Here is an 18,160-nt window from a genome sequence, read left to right as displayed (position 1 = left end):
ATAGTTAATTCTCGTATTTGGTAAGTATCTGAAGAATTTAGAAAGAACTATAAAGCTTTATTTAAAATACCAAGTTTCAGTATTTAGTACTAGAAATTTTAAGATTAAAAATATGGGATGGCACTCTAATGTTTACTGTATGGCTCCCAATTGTTTGCGATACACAATTAAGATACACAAATACAAGTAAATATGTGTTTTAAATTAAAGCCATGAAGGAGAATTACTCAAGGATTGAAACATTTATTTACTAATATCTTCTACAAAGATCATGTTGAACTATATGAAATTGTCATTTTTGTAGTGCAGAAGTAGTTGAATATTGGTGATTTCATATCGTTAAATTTAACATTTATTCAATCACATTTGTGTGTGAGGATTAGTTACAGGCACTGAGGATACAATGTGAGCAAAATTAGAGTCTGATGTGTAAATAAATTAATCCTCTTCAGTTTTCATGGCCTTTTAGTATGTCTATATCTCCCATGGATGACTGTTTTCAGCCCATCCATCCATTGGTTCATCCATGCATTCATTCTACAGATGTTGATTTGGCACTTGATACATGCCAGATATTTGTCTAGGTATTAAGCACACATTCATTATCAAAAAAAAAAAAAAAAAAAAAAAAAACCCACACAATCTCTGCCCTAATGAAACTTAAATCTTAGGAAAACAGACATCAAAACAAACAATCCTCATCACATTATGAATATAAACATTGTGATAAGTATATTAAAAAATATGTATAAGTGGCTTTATGAAAGAGTAACAGGAAAATCTTGCCCGATAGTTGAGGTTTCACATTTTGTAATCAGTAGTCCACATTCTTTGAGGCATCTCAAAACTGCAAGGGGGGAACCTGTAATAATGCTTAATAGCCAATGTAACTTGGGCTAAGTGCTTTACAGATGTTTTCTGATTTAATTGTCACAGCAAAGCAGACACAATTCTAGTCCCCATTTTACTGATTAGGAACCAAATCTTAACGGGTTAAGTAATTTGCCTAAGAACACAAAGCTAATGAATGATCTCAGAATTTGGACTCTAGCAGGCTTTCTCTCCATTATCTCTGTTTTCAGCCTTTGCTTATGTTGCCTCCTATAGCTCAACTCTGATTTATCCTGCTGGCCTGGAACTCCAGGCCTAATATAACAGCGCCAGGACACAACTTTTCTAGAAAATATCCCTAGGATTTTTCAACTAAGCTCTTTTCTTTGTGTGCTGAGATGTAATTGGGAAACGCAGGGCAGGAGAAGGGTGACAGTTGATGGCATGGTCAGTAAGCCGAGAAATGACTGAAGCTAAGGTGTCTCAAGCAGTCATCATCTCTCTTCACATAATCCTATGAAATGTGATCTGAAGTTCCCTTTTAGTTTAGGACTGATACCTGATATTCAACAGTTATAAATTGAAGCAACCTTTACTCAAATCCAAAAATGCATACTCCAAAGATGCTAAAGTTTACAAACAACTGTAACATAAAATCCTCAGAGTCTCACAATGCCTCTTTGTGTAGAGTTGAAATGGAAAAAAAAAAAGAAAATAAGCTTCAAATTTTAGCAGACAAGGTTAAAATTTAAGAACTAGGTGAAATACACAATGTTAAATAAGCAAATTTAACATAATTTGGACAAGTGAAAGACATCTCAGAATACTTGACAGGAATTTTTCTATTAAATTTCATGGCAAATGACCCTTATTTACCTCTTTTCATCACTCCTGATAAAGAAGTGATACTGTGAGCACTACCATTTAATGCACTTACTCTGAAACATAACATTAAAAATAACGTAGTTATGATTACAGTCAGTAAACGCCAATTATAGAAGACAAAATTTCCTGTACCACCAAATTCCCTCTCTTTGATTATCCACCTCTCCCATGCGGCTAAGAATAGGGATTTAATCTTTACCATTTTCCCCTAGGCCTCATTTGTAGGAAGCATTTCCACTATGTCCAGAAACCATAAATACATATTTTTTATGGATGTCTTCATCTGTATGAAGCTGCCAAGTTTACTTTGAAATCTACCACACTCAACATAGTAAGATGAAACATTATTTATAGCACTGTAAAAGTTGTCACTAATGTGTGGTATATGAGTTTATATATGACACAGGTTTCTCTGGTTGCAAGCAACAGAAACCAACGTGGACATTCTAATGAAAAAAGGAATGTGTTGGAAGAAGATACAAGAGCTCACAAGATCTGGGGAAGGTAAACAACCAGATTTAAAACTGACAAGAAACAGGCAACTACAAATCCTACCAGACCTTCCAAGTCACCACTGCTGCTACTAGGATCAAATGCCAATCATTTGTTCTGTTTTGAATTACTCTGCTCAAGTTTCAAATCCACCCCACCCCCCAAAAGAGAGGGAGAATCTGGCTGAATACGCTTAGATTATAGACCTCTATCTTTTTCCTAGAGAAAGGAGAATTCTAGTTAAGTCCTAGTAAAAAAGCCCCCAAAGACCCCTTCTGTTTCTGGAGTAGGAAAACTTGATTTATTGCATTAAAAAAAAACTATGTACTGATGGTGGATCTTTCTCCAAAAGGAAATCGGAATACAGTTAAAATGACAAATCACTGTTGATTGGCAGAAGAAAACTAAATAAAACAATTTTTCCCCTAAACTGTAGAATATATGCATCTCCTGTGACCCAACAATAGCATTCCTAGACATTCACCAAAAAAGAAATGCATACATATGTTCACAAAAGGTATGTACAAGAAAATTCAGAGCAATATTCTTGGTAGTGGGCAAAAAACTGAAAACTACTCAAATGTCCATTAACAGTAAAAAGGGTAAACACTACATGCATAACAAGGTGAATCTCACAAGTATTCTGTCGAGGGGAAGAAGCCAGTACTAAACAGAACCTGGTGCGTTATCTGATGCATTCTTCTGTTATCAAATTAAAAACAGGCAAAACTAACCTGAGATGTTAGAAGTCAACATATGAGTTACTCTCAGGGAAGGTAGGAACTAGAGGGGACAGGAGGAAGTTTCTAGGATGCTACTGATGGCCTGTTTCTTGATCCAGATGCTTCTAAATGCTGTATTCAGTTAGTAAAATTCTATCCACCTGTGTATCTTTGTGATTGGAGTACTTTTCGTTGTGAGTGTGTGTATCACTGTATATCTACATAAAATTACATAAAGGAACTAATGGTGACATAAATTATAGAACAAAAATAGAAAAGATTAAAGGAATCCATATAGCCATCCTAATGCAGACATGGCCAAAAAACAAAATGGAAGCAGCACAGTATGTTCATTCGTTTTCATGTAATATTTATTGTGAATCACATACATGGCATTATGCCTTTTCAGGAAAAAAGGCAGACTTGAAGTGATTTGCCTAAGATGGCATTACTAATAGTGGCAGGCACAGGGAACAGGCTTCCTGAATGCCTGATGACAGTTTTCTTTTGTTCATATCACACCTCTCCTATTAAGCAGTTCCCAAAGTTTATACAGTTTCCATTTACAGAAAGCAGGATAAATGAGGTCCTACAATACCAAGTGTAATGACATACAGCCGAATGGATGTCCCTGCTTACAGCACACCTAGAAGGAGAAGCCACATGCCTGTGAGGAGCAGCTGCTTATGTACACTTAACAAAGAGGAATTGCCATTCAAGTCCACACTGATCATTGATTTTATCATTGCACTTAGGGGGCCTGTCAGGGTGATGCCAACTCTTAGGTAGAGGCAAGGGTCATTTTCTAAAATCAAAGCCTTACGTGAAAGCCACATGTAAGTAAACATTACCTCAGAAAAAAGTTCTTATCACCCACAACTTAACAATATACATATTCTCTGTGTGTGCTCTTATAGAATAATTCTTGATAAAGAATTAAAGTCTAAACTAGCACAAGAGGAAAATCTAGGTATAGCAGCCAGAAATTCAAATAGTTTTGACTATTGTATATTGATCATATTCCTAGTAGCAAATGAATGAGGGGCAAATTGAGAACTATGATATATCCCTGCTTGTTTCATTTTATTTTCAATATTAAACCTCTAAAATGTAATCAATTTGTTTGTTATGATTTTATAAACTAGTGTGTTCACACATTGGAGGGTGAAATAGGTTGTTAAGACAGTGTGAAATGAAATGAATTCATGACAGAGGTCTTATGATGATGTCATCATAGTATTGAGCTTTAAAAATACCTTGAGCAGAATATGCTGTATCCTCTGCCTATAGTTCACATATTCCCTAGACTTCTCATCAGACGACTGAAATGTCTCTAGGAAATGCAAATTGTAAGCCTGAAACTACAGTTGCCATTATAAATAAAACAGATTTTTCCACAACCAAACACTCCCAATACATAACTCAGAGAGCTTCGTAATCCAGACCCACTGGGAAGATATGTAATATATAGAATATGTGCTGGATTACATTAAAAAATCTAAGTCAAAGATCTAAAAATCTTCTGAATTCTGAAACCCATCTGAGCCCAAAGATTTCAGATAAGGAATGATAGACCCTTTTAATTTAGTAAATTATACAACTGCAGATTTAAAAGAGTATAATATTAGATTGATGAAATTATTCTTTGTGTAGATCAAAATAATCCAATATCAACACTTTTATATGGTTCAACCTAGTGTTCCTCATTCCTCATACTTTCAATTATTGGTGTAACAAGATATTAGAATGTACTTGGTTCTCAGTTTCAGCTGAGGCTCCATTAATGAGTATGGGTCAGACTCACCTTACCGCCCACCCAAAGGGATTTTAAAATAGGAATGCAAGAGAACCTGTTCTGTGGTCCTTGGGACCCCTGACCCAGATCAAAGATATTTATTAAAGAGGAGAGAAGGGAAGGCTGCTTAAAAGTCATGAAATCCTACTTCTAACTTCTAGCACTAGTAAGAGGAGATAGGGCTTCAAGTCCCCTACCTAGGAAAATTGTTTTTGAAATATGTTTGCTGAAATTGTTGGATACAGAGAGGGCTGGTACTTGGCTCAAGCTTGAGAAGTCTAAACTATAAATTGGATCTGGCTCCTCCCTATAAGAGATGTGCTCCATCTTTGCTTAAAGGATGAAGCCAGGAGAGTGAGACTTTAGAAGGATCAGCTTGCACTTCAGAGTGTGATAGGTCACGAGATCCAAAAAAAAGTGTTACCTACAGACAAGTGAAGGCCATACCAGGAAAAGAGCAGGCAAGGAGTCATCTTGGGTCTGTCCCTATAAGGCTGTCTGGAGGGACCAGAGACCTCTGGAGAAAGAGGCCAGAGTTGTAGCAGTGGATGCTCAGAGGCCAAAGAAGTTATCTAAGGGACCTTTCTCAATAGAGAGGTTTCCTCCACAGAAAAGGGGGACCAGAAACAAACCTGGGAGGAACCCAAAAGCATACCCCATTGTGCAAGCCATGGTGCAGGACAGCGCTTATTACCAGATCACACCAAATGAAAGTCATTCTTGTCCTAGTCCCTGAACAAATCTTCCTTCCCCTTATTGAGGTCAAAACAGCAATTGTTAGAAGGAGAAACCTGTCTCACTGATCATCCCTGCTCCCTTTTTCCTGATAATTTCCAGTCTGAAACAGACCTTTGCAACAGGGAAGGGGGGTTGGAGAAAAGATTTAATACATGCAAATTCAGTGTTTAATTACAGGTATTGAACATTCTAACTTGGGTTGAGATTATATGCAGTTTAGAGGGACTAAGGTCTATGCAGAAAACACATGAGGCGTGTTTCTTAAGCATACTTGTTTATATTTATTAAGCAAGATATAAAATGAATAATAATAACTCTATCATGGACTAATCACATGAATATGTAGATAAATTTTGATTTTTTCCTATATTTTTCCTGTGCAAAAAGAACTAGAAGGACACACAGTACAATTTCTGTGAATGCAAAAGAAACTCCCAGAAATGCTACATTAAGATTATTTTTTAATTATAGTATGGAGGTTTCTTAAAAAACTAAAAATAGAACTATCATATGACCCAACAATCCCACTCCTGGGCATATACCCAGAGAAAACCGTAATTCAAAAAGATATATGCACCCCAATGTTCATTGCAACACTATTTACAATAGCCAGGACATGGAAGCAACCTAAATGTCCATGAACAGAGGAATGCATAAAGGAGATATGGTACATATATACAATGGAATATTATTCAGCCATTGAAAAGGAATGAGGTTGGGTCATTTGCAAAGATGCAGATGGACCTAGAGGTGTCATACAGAGTGAAGTAAGTCAGAAAGAGAAAAACAAATACTGTATATTAACTCATATATGTGGAATCTAGAAAAATGGTATAGATGAACTGATTTGCAACACAGAAATAGAGACACAGACGTAGAGAACAAACGTATGGATACCAAGTGGGGGAGGGATGGATTGGAAGATTAGGATTGACATATATACACTACTATGTATAAAATAGATAACTAATGAAAACAGACTGTATAGCACAGGGAACTCTACTCAGTGCTCTGTGGTGTCCTAAATGGGAAGGAAATCCAAAGAAGAGGGGATATGTGTATACATATGGCTGATTCACTTTGCTGTACAGCAGAAACTAACACAACATTGTAAAGCAACTATACTCCAATAAAAAATAAATTATTTTTAAATTATAATTATTAAGAGTAGAAATACATGCAATTGGTAATTGCATGCAATTAGTAAACATCAACTTTAATTCCATAAACTATCTTCAATATGAAATGATCATAAAATATTGGTCATGAGTCAAATGTTTTAAATGTATCTAAAGATTTAGTAAGGCTTTGCATCAGAAAATAAACACAAGGTAATTCAGACTGGAAACTTCATTTCCTGTTAAGGTTTAAACTTCTATGAGAAACATAACCACATATTTCAAGGCCACAGCTTGAGGATTTTTATCTTATATTTATCTGCACTCAGAGCTACTGTGTTTATGTATATAATCTTCTCAACCAATGCCTCACATTCATTAATTCATTCTACACATATTCTGAATACCTACTTACATTTCAGATGTTCTAGCCAATGGGTAGATAAATAATAGTGAACTAGACATGAATGCGTAGACTGCTCTCAGGAAGCATTGCACAATTAATAACAAGTATGACACATGTCACAAAATGGTAGAAAGCATAAGAATGCTTCAAGGAGTGATGCATAGTTCTATCGGGGAGCAAGGGAGGGTAAAATGTCGCTCATTATTTTTGTGCACAATCAGAAATGTGGTCACTGCAATAGACTCACTATGCTCTTAAAATGACAATCAAAACATAATAATTGTGGTACTGATTAAAAAAATAATATATATGGGACTAAATGAATGATTTCAAGTCTTTTTTTTGGCATTATTTTCAAACAATATTTTCAAAGGTGGCTCTGCTATATTTTAATCCAAAAGTTCAAAAGAAATACAGTTGACCCTGCAACAACATGGGTTGTATAAATACTCGAGTCTACTTAGAAGTGAATCTTTTTCAACAGTAAATACTACACTACCACACAATCCACAGTTGTTTGAATCCATGGATGTGGAACCATGGATATGGAAAGAAATGTGTATAAGGAGGGCCAACTATAGGTTATACTTGGATTTTCAACTGCAGGGAGCATCAGAGTCTCTGACACCTACTTTGTTCAAGGGTCAACTGTATTTTATTTTTCATTCTGTATGATGTCACAGAAATTTTACTTGGAGAAATGTTGCCTTTATCTCACAATAGTTCACTCAGACTATTATACTCATTGCTGATTCAACTTTTCGACATGCTTCTGTATTATTTTTGTTTTATTTTTTCTTAAATTGCCTAAACATATGACTATGATCAGCACAGTTTTTTCTGTCCATCTCAGTGACAGAGTCAAAAGATAAATAAAGAAGTGAATGACCAAACATGCATCCACTGAAAGTAGCTCAAAGAAGGCATATTTTAAAAGGTACCCCAAGGCACACGGGAAGTTAGTTTTGGATTTGAAAATACTACTTCAGAAAAGGAATATTGTTTATTTGGAAGAAAAATTGAAGGAAAAGAACAATGGGTTAGGTGGAGAGCAAAACAATCTACTATAAAAATAAGCATCAAAGTAAAAATATGCCATGTGGAAAAACATATTTCCCCAATGTGTTGTGAAAAGTAGCAAATACTGCTAAATCATACTGAGGAAGAGACATATTGTCCTAGTGATTTTCTACAGATGTCAGCTGTGGCAGGCCACTAATTTATGTTTAGAGAAATAAATAAGAATAGGTTTAGTTGAAGAATTTTTAGGTTTGATGCTTAATTTTTCTTGGAAGGATCACTGGTTATTTTTTATGCATAAAGAATACTTGCGGGGGCTTCCCTGGTGGCGCAGTGGTTGAGAGTCCGCCTGCCGATGCAGGGGACACGGGTTCGTGCCCCGGTCCGGGAAGATCCCACATGCCACGGAGCGCCTCGGCCCGTGAGCCATGGCCGCTGAGCCTGCGCGTCTGGAGCCTGTGCTCCGCAACGGGAGAGGCCACGACAGTGAGAGGCCCGCGTACCACAAAAAAAAAAAAAAAAAAAAAAAAATACTTGCAACCAACAAGGAACTACTGTATAGCACAGGGAACTCTGCTCAATATTATGTAACAACCTAAATGGAAAAGAATTTGAAAAAGAATAGATACATGTATATGTATAACTGAATCACTTTGCTGTACACCTGAAACCAACACGACACTGTTAATCACCTATACTTCAATATAAAATAAAAAGTTAAAAATACAATATGTATTCTAGGCAAAAATTAATTAATTAAAGAATACTTGCAAACACCCACTCGAAGTAATCTTAGTTGTGATATGAAGGCAGTAATGATCTGTAAAAGGTGCATGCATCACTATGGTAATAAAAACAATCAACCTCAGTCTCTCTTCTCATCCCTTCTTACCCTCCACTCACACAGTAGTTCTTCGTTTTCCTGTTTCTGCTAATGGTATCACTATTTTCCTGCCTTCCAACCTTGAAAGCAGCAGTTTAGATCACAGGTTTGGAATTAGACAACCACCCAAGGCCCAGCTATGTCACTAGCTGGGCTAATTACTTAACCTTGAGCAAATTACTTAACCTCTCTCAGCCCCATTCCTTTACTCTACACAACAGAGATCACAATATCTTGCTTACTCCATTTTTGTAAAGATCACAATACATGCAAACCAATATAGGAAGCATTCATTACGTGAGCTAGTATCACTATCACCATGATTATCCACCCTTCCTTAGCAACACATGATATTTATCCTTCCTTCTCCTTTCCTATTCATCTTCATTCTGTCACCGAGCCTCTGACCCTCACTTCCTACTGTCTCTATCTCCATCTCCCGGTGTTCTTCTACCCTCTTCATAAACAAAACAAAAACAAAAAGAATATTCCTCTTCTGTACCCCTGGTTTCTGCTACAAATACAACCTATCCCTTCCTTCCCCTCGCAAAGCCTGCTCAAATGTGACACCCCATCTGCATGAAATCATAGGCTAATAGGCTATCCAGCCTAAAATGTTTTTGGATGGGGAAGGCTAGAATTACTACCTATCCTATCTGGTAAGTAGAGTCTTGTTCTTTCTGAACAAGATTACTCTCTGACCTCTGTCAGTACCTTTCATCAGGAGTTCACCAGACCTCCACTCACAGAAGCCCTGGTACTCAGTGTAAAGAAGAAAACCTGAGCAGAGAAAAAGGGAGTTTCTCTTTTTCCATAGATATTACAGTCTCAACACGTATGCTGTAAGTGTTCCCTTTGGTTCCTTACCACAGGTTCCTTGGAGGACAAGAGGTCATGTTGAGCTTTGGGGTTTTTCCTTCTCTTCCTTTCCCTTTCCCTCCTCTCTCTGCCTCCTGCCCCTCCCTCTTCCCTTCTTTTTTTTTTAATGTTCATTGTGAATAGCCTTTAATATATCGGTTCTTTTTTTTTTTTCTTAGATGTTGGGGGTAGGAGTTTATTAATTTATTTATTTACTTTTGCTGTGTTGCGTCTTCGTTTCTGTGCGAGGGCTTTCTCTAGTTGTGGCAAGCGGGGGCCACTCTTCATCGCGGTGCGCGGGCCTCTCACTATCGCGGCCTCTCTTGTTGCGGAGCACAGGCTCCAGACGCACAGGCTCAGCAGTTGTGGCTCACGGGCCTAGATGCTCCGCGGCATGTGGGATCCTCCCAGACCAGGGCTCGAACCCGTGTCCCCTGCATCGGCAGGCGGACTCTCAACCACTGCAACACCAGGGAAGCCCTTCCCTCCCTCTTGTCCTCCACTCCTCCTCTTCTCTTTTCTCCCCATTCTCCCTCTTCCTCATCATTACACCTGGATGCCTAATGTTTTTTTCAGATGATCCTAAGCATGTCTGAGTACATAAAGGTGCATCTGGCTTGAGCAATACTCTGTCAATCACCCAGCAGAGCATCTAGAATCTCCTGTTCTGCATGGATGACATAAAAATAGGGCAAGGTATCAATATTCAGCCAGGTTGGATAAATGGAATTTAACTCTGTGTGTTTTATTTCTGCCTTAACCGCCTTAGAAAAACTAAACCCATTCTAAGAGAAAGTAAAGGATAAGGTGTATAGCCAGCTCCTATATCACTTGTCTTCGAATAACATGAAAATATATCGCCTCACTTCTAGGCAGAGAATAGTGGCCACACATAAGGTCTCCTCGGCTCCACCGTCACCCAGGAGCGGTCTGGGAGGGGGAGTACTGCAGATATGGATGACTTAACATACCAGGTCGTGCTGCCTCCTCGTGCGTATCTGTGGCAAAATGTCAATGTCACTTCAGAATATGACTGTGGTCTATTGAATATAGTCTACTGGGAATTGTGTTGTTCCTGCTTTTCATAATACACTTTCCCATGTGCCATTACTTCATCAGTTGAAGCGTAAGCCCAGGTGACCAAGGGAACTACTAGACTCTACGAACACTTCAGTACCTCTGACACACCATTATGCTACATTTTACCATATCTTCCTTCATCCTACCCATCCTCTCTCTCTTCTTAATCATAAATGCTTCCCTCTGTCTGGGATCATTTCCACCAGATAAACATTCTGAAATATCTCCCATATCAACACAAAACAAAAACCCTCCTCTGATATTCATATTCTCCTTCAGATAACATCCAGTGTCTGTGCTCCTCGTTTAGCAAAAAAAATATTTTAAAAGTTTTTATCATCTCTGTTCTACTTCTCTCATCCTCTCTTGAATCCAATCAGGCTTTCATCTTTGCTTTCCACTGAAACAATAGTTGACAAACTTGGCAGTTATCTCCATTGTTGCTAAATACTGTGGTTGTTCTTTGGGTCATCTTCTTATTTGTTTTAGCAGCAGCATTTGACACAGTTGATCATGGTCTCCTTCTCGTAACAGTTCCTTGACTTAGCATTTTACTCTGCCAGATTCTCATCTTCTCAAATTCTAATTTTTGGAGTTCTCCTGGGTGTAATTTTTGGGCTCTGCCTCTTGTCTCATGATTTTATATCATCTATATCCTGCTGATTCCTAAATTTATATCTACAGTCCAGTATCCCTTCCCCACAAATTCATTTCATGAAATAAAATACTTTAAGCCTGTTTTAAACTGTTTTAAGTGAAGTTATTTCTCTACTCTAAGCAGTTTATTCACCTATGATTGAAAACAGTATCTATATTTTAGGGTTGTCACAAAGTTGAAATGAAATACCTTAAGTGGACATATTATTTTAAAGTGCTAAAAAATATAAAGGATTAAAAATTAGAAAATATCTTTAATGTTACTTCTCAAATACGCCCAGATATTTAAAATTTTAGTGGTACAAATATAGTGCTACTTTTCAAAATGGCATTCCTCTATTCAATATATAATGAATATATCTTGTAAGAATATGCATTTTCTATGGAACTCATTAGAGTAAAATTGTATGTTAACTTTTTTTTTCTCACTGTTGTGGCCTCTCCCATTGCGGAGCACAGGCTCCGGACGCGCAGGCTCAGCAGCCATGGCTCACGGGCCCAGCCGCTCCGCGGCATGTGGGATCTTCCCGGACCGGGGCACGAACCCGTATCCCCTGCATCGGCAGGCGGACTCCCAACCACTGCGCCACCAGGGAAGCCCTGTATGTTAACTTTTAATATGTATTTGGCAAACATCTTTATTTTCTCTGAACTGATCCTTCAGGGAAAAAAATGTGTCCCCCAAAGAAATTAATGTTACTAATGAAACAGCACCAGATCAACCCAGTTAAGACAAATTACTCCATTCATAATATTTACTTTCTGATTAGTCTTTGTAGAAAACTTCTAGGGAAAACCATAAGTAAAATAATTCATTTATTAGAACAATCAAGAAAATTGATACTTTTTAAAACCTTAAAGTTCAAACAGGAGTTGAGTGAATTTTTTATACTTTCAAACAGTTATTTTGATGACACAAAGACATGGACACAGTGTATGCTACAAGATGTTCTTGCTCTGTAAGTCTAATTACACAAGCTTGCTCTAAAATACAAAAGGGGATCAGCAGGGAACACAGCTGACTAATAAATGTGGATGAAATTAAAGTAAACTGTACAAACCAAATACTGTTTTTGCAGCCTAATGATTTTTGAAAACTACTTGCTGGGTAATTATGATTAATCCAAAGGAAAATCTGGCATCTGGTGCTTTTAATTCAATTTATGAGTGATGAGGACATTGAGAAGGTAAGATAATAGCTCTCTTAATGGGGTGGCTTTTAAGCACAAACTTGCCTATTGAATGCTTGAAGAAAAACATTTCAAGATTTAAAGAACCTTGCAGTGATTATTAAAACTTCTGACAAGCATTCTCTATGCTCTAATAATCAAACAAAATAAAAGTTCTTTGCCCTACTTAGCTTTACCCTTTCAATCCAGGTCAGCCAACCCACCCACGTTGTCACATCTTCAGCCTCATCTTCATTACAAGCTCTATAATCTCAAAATTATTTTCCCCCTTTGAGCACGACTTCTTGTCTTTCCCCTTTACCAATTCTTTAATATCAACCTCATCATGATCCCTCATCCCCCTACTTATTTTTGCTATCCTCAACTCTTTATTTCACTTAACTCTATTTCTTCAACCTCTCTACCACAGACATACACTTCAGTCAAATTCTCACCGTACCTCTCTTGAGAGTCTACAACATGCAAAGAGAACATTCAGAGCCTCAGTGGATAGGGCCGAGATAACTGGCAAAAGGTCATTGTGATTATAAAACAAGGAGAGATGGACACAAATAACAGCAGCAAGGCAAAATGAAATACTGGGATAGAAAAGAACCAGGACAAGACGACCAAAAAAGATCAGAAAAAGCAGTTCAACAGGAGAGAGATCTGGGTGAATATAAGATCTCTGTGGCATATATGTGAAAGCTGGCTATATTCAAATAGCCAAGGATAGACTAGATCCTATTACCCACACTGGGCCCCTTTCTATGCCCTTGAGTTCACCTGTTGGAAAGCTTTGGCACAGGCTGGTTCATTTATCAGATGGGCTGTGATCTCTTGTGGTCATTATTCTGAGGCTTATGTCTTATCTAACAAGTCATTGGAGTTATTTATTTATAACTCCAGTAGTTATAAATATTTAGTTATCAGATGGTATTAATGGTGGAGGACTGGATCTTATTATTTGGTATATGGTTCAGGAACAATAGCTGTGTAGCCACCCCTCTTCCTTAAAGATACACACAGTACAATGTTGAGATTACATATGTTACAATAACAAGGCAAGATATGACTGATGTGGGCTCAAGACATAAACAGAGCCTCTAATTTTCCCGAAGTAAAAATAATATACATGGGATTTCCCTGGCGGTCCAGTGGTTAGGACTCCGTGGTTCCACTGCAGGGGCTGCGGGTTCGATCCCTGGCTGGAGAAATAATATCCCTGAATGGGGCGTGGCGCAGCCAAAAAATAATAATGATAATAAAAATAAAGACATGTTAAAATATATAAATATACACATATAAATACACACACACACACACACACACACACACACAAAACCAGTCAGCGCTAGCTTCATAGTGTGTGACCTGGGCAATCACAAAGGGCCTCATTCTCTGAAGGGACTGAGCATGCTTTAATGCTCTGTTGCTGCCTTCTTCAAATTCCTAATAATTTTGTCTTTGAACTTGTGCTTTGCTAGTGAAAACTGATGGGACAAGGGAGCACGCATGTTACCAGAAAAGATATGCACACTGCACATGTGCATCTCTGTTCCTGCTCACGCCATTTGCAATACTTCATGACACAGAATTCTGGTGGACACACAATGCACGTGAGTTCCATAAGACTCAAAGTTAGCACAAGATACCTGTGTTACATCTACAACTGAATAAGCAGAGCACGCCAGACCTGAGAGATCACACTTAACTATTAGAACAAGAACTTGCTTCAAATGAAGATAGAAGGCAATGGTATTCTAAAAAACACGAAAAACCAAGAACTCCTACAGTTATCTTTTCATATATGTGTTACTTCCATGTATGAGCTACACATTTACACTGAAAATGATGACATACGGAAAAAAAAAGGGAAAGAGCAACCTGTAGTTCCTTTTTACTTCCTTACTCACCAGAGAGCTGAAGTCAATAAGATTAATAGAATGTGTGCCTATCAAAACGTAATATAAGAACAAATTTTGTGCAGCATTTCCATATGTATGAAGTATGAATTGTATACTTTTGGTATTTCTAACAAATTAAATATGTTGCTATTTCTATGTTATAAACTGGCATTGTGTAATATAAATATGAGCAGTAAAATTCAAACTAATAATTAAAAATTTAATTTTTTTTTTACTTAAAATAACATTAAATAACCAATACAAAACACAATGGCAAGTCAAGAGAGAGACAATGGAAGAAAAGAAAAAGCTTCATGTTCTGTTACCTTTAATTGTATTTTTGCTCCTTTTTGAACAGGGGGTCCTGCATTTTAATTTTGCACTGGACTCCACAAATTATGTAGCCAACCCTTGAACCAGTTTACAAATAGAGAGGGTGCAGCATGTTTAATTGTGTGTGAAAGAGAAGAAAGGAAAAGAACATGGCTAGGCTTATCCTTGGGGTTAACCTTGCTTGATTACATATTTGGACATAGGAAGATAGGATGCACAAAATATGCTTATATAGTCATAACATTTTAATATACGTGCCCAGAAAGTTTCCAATTTAGAGAGATGAAAGCTGTGGGATGAAGCAATAGTTTTCTTCTGTTCCCTATCCAATTTCCCCTCCTCCCACTTTTGAGAGTAAAATGAGTATTTATTACAATTTGTGGAAATTTTAAGAGATGATTAATTATATTATTGAAAATCTAACCTTTTGTAAAGAAATCTGCTGGTTAACATTATACTCTAATCTATAGGAGAAATACAATGATAGGGGTAGGTGGATTATACAAAACAGCATGTAATTCTCTGTATTTCATTCCTCTTCAACATGACGATTGGCTTTTTCAGATTTTCCCAGGTATGGATACTTATAAATGATTGCCATGCCACTTAATGGCTTTCTATAACAAGCGCTCTAATAATACAGAAATTTTCCAGAGTTTAGTCAGTTATGTTGTCCTTCATTCATCCCATCACCATTGCTCAACATTTAAGCTAATCTTGATTTATTTGTTTTGACATCTCTTTCCTTTACTCAGTGCAGATGGAAATAAATGCTTTTAGAACCTCGAAGAACCTTTAATTCCTATCAACTAAGGAAAAAATACAAAACATTGCCATTTCTACCACATTTAGAAACAGGCAAAAACTACCTTTTTCTTTTCAAATGTAGTAGTTCCTAAAAGCAACTATGCAGTATTTGTCTATCAGAATAAGGTAATTATTAGTGGAAATGATTAACATTTGCACGTACCTTGTCCTCTCAAATTTCTCTTGTTTTTTCTCACACATATCAGGCTGGTGCTCAGTAACTGTGCACCTAGGGAATCCTTCAAATACTGCAGTATTTCAACATGCACCTCCTTGCTTCTCATGATTGCACAGAAGCTTTGGTTCATAGGTGCCCTGTGGAAGAGTGTTTGCCTCTGGAGTTGCAGGTTTTTTATAATCATGTCAAGGTCTTACTCTTTTCAGGAAAAAAAAGAAAAAAAACACTGACTTTGTTTATAGTTACATGTATTATCAATACTTTGCTTTTCTAGGAGATCTTCAGCATCACTAGTCAGTTTTCTTATAGATAATGGACTCAGACTTAACTTTTGGAAGGTGATAGAGTAAACATTCTTTGAGAAACAAGTTGGCCAGTTTTTCTTTGCCTTTTGTTTCCTAAAAGATATAAGATAAAGCCCTCATCTTTCTATGGTTCTATGAAACATTGTTTGTAATATATTTATTTTAAATATTATTATAAAAATCTATTTGTCCTCCCTCCGGTGAGCTTTTGGCAGGATCCGGTAGGGTAGGATAAACAGAAATTATTTCTTGTTCATTTTATATTCTCAGTACTTAGCAAGTTAATTTATATACTAAGCACTGAAGAAATGTTTGTTGAATAAATGAAATGGTTGAATTTAAACATAGATTTCCCCAGGGAGATCATATTCAGAGTTATAACCCAAACGTCACTGGTCTGCTCTATTTACTTATCTACTGCAGGAATTTCAGCTTCTTACTGTGGTGTGTGGTTATATATGGTGAAGAGTCACATGGACTCATAAACAGTGTTGCTGCTGCTTTCATATAAAAATTACTTGAGATGGAAGCTGCACGTTGTTGGAACATTATGGCTACCATTCACAACGACACAGTCTTCTTGCTTAGGGCATTAATTTCCCAAAGCTAAACCCTGAAGCTACCAAAGCAGTACTGGGTTCCCTTCAGTCAATACTGTTCAGGTGCTCTACTGTTTTCCATATAAAAATGGAACTCTGTTCTCTCCAAATAAATGACAGACACTGTCATCATTAATTCATGTATTCAATTAACAAAGCTGTGTTGAATGTCTTCTAGGTGCTAAACACTGCTCAAGGCACTGGAGATCAAACAATGTACAAAATAGTAAAGGTAAAATAATGCACAAGATAGCAAAGGTACCTGTTCTCATGGCATTTAAATATAAGAGAGACAAGAGATGATAATACTTGACAAATCTATGATTTTAGATAGTGATATAGCACAGCCTGTGCTCCATATCTCAAATGTCCCATTTCTTTCGATCTGAGTCACAAGTTGCCTTCATATATTATGGCTCTGAAATCAGGATGTCTGTTACATTGATATGTAAATTTAATGCAGTGCATCCTTTTAAGTTGTTTTCTGTGACAACTTTTTATTGATAGTGTTTGTGATGAAGAATGACTTCTTAAGTGGAAGGAAATATTGCAGTCCCTTCTGAAGACACCACTTTTAAGTTCTGCCTGCTACAGCTCTCATGGAGCACTGAAAACCAATTCATTCAATCAAGCTGAGAAATAGATAGCACTCTGACCACCGACTGTCTTTCCTCTAAGGTTCTCTAGTCAAACATTCCCATAAAGATCCACCCCCATCAGCTCATGGGATATATTCTTGATGGGTCTGTGTGACCGCTTCACTAGATATATTCAGACATACCTCAGACTTAACCAAAAGCTCTACTTCAGCTAAGCTGTAACATTTTACAGATGGAAATTATCTCATCCAATCCTCTCCTTTTACAGGTAAGAAAAGTGAAGCCTCAGAGGTTAGGTAAGATGTTCAAAGTTTACTCCCATGTCAGGATTGGAGGCTATGTATTCCCAACTTGGAATCCATTTAGCTACCAACTACTTTAAATAGTTTAAAAATTCTTTCACCTTGCATCCAGACATTATTGTTCCTAAGCAACATATGTGAAATCTTCAAAATAAAAATATACAAGACCTTGAAACAAGCTTAGAAAGATATCATTGGACACCTCCTCTGTAGTGGGGTTACTGGATATATGAGAATGTGTAAGAAGCTGCCTCCTTGAGAATCACGGTGTCATGGCCAACTGAATAGCAGGTATTGCAATTTACGATCATCTTCAAACAATGCTTGCTCAAGAAGAATATATTAGTGTTATACCAACAATTTCTGTTTAATAACTTAAAACGATTGTCAGTTGCTGGTCCTACCTAGGTTGGATCCTATTAAACACAAAGGGCACTATAAATTCTGGGTGATCTATCAGTGTAGGCTTCATGTTT

The sequence above is a fragment of the Delphinapterus leucas genome, chromosome 11 (assembly GCF_059928025.1).
Source record: "Delphinapterus leucas isolate spDelLeu-1000000601 "Yukka" chromosome 11, BTC_Dleu_Yukka2, whole genome shotgun sequence".
Lineage (NCBI taxonomy): Eukaryota > Metazoa > Chordata > Mammalia > Artiodactyla > Monodontidae > Delphinapterus > Delphinapterus leucas.
The sequence above is the reverse complement of the archived record's forward strand: the minus strand, read 5'-3'. Positions refer to the sequence as shown.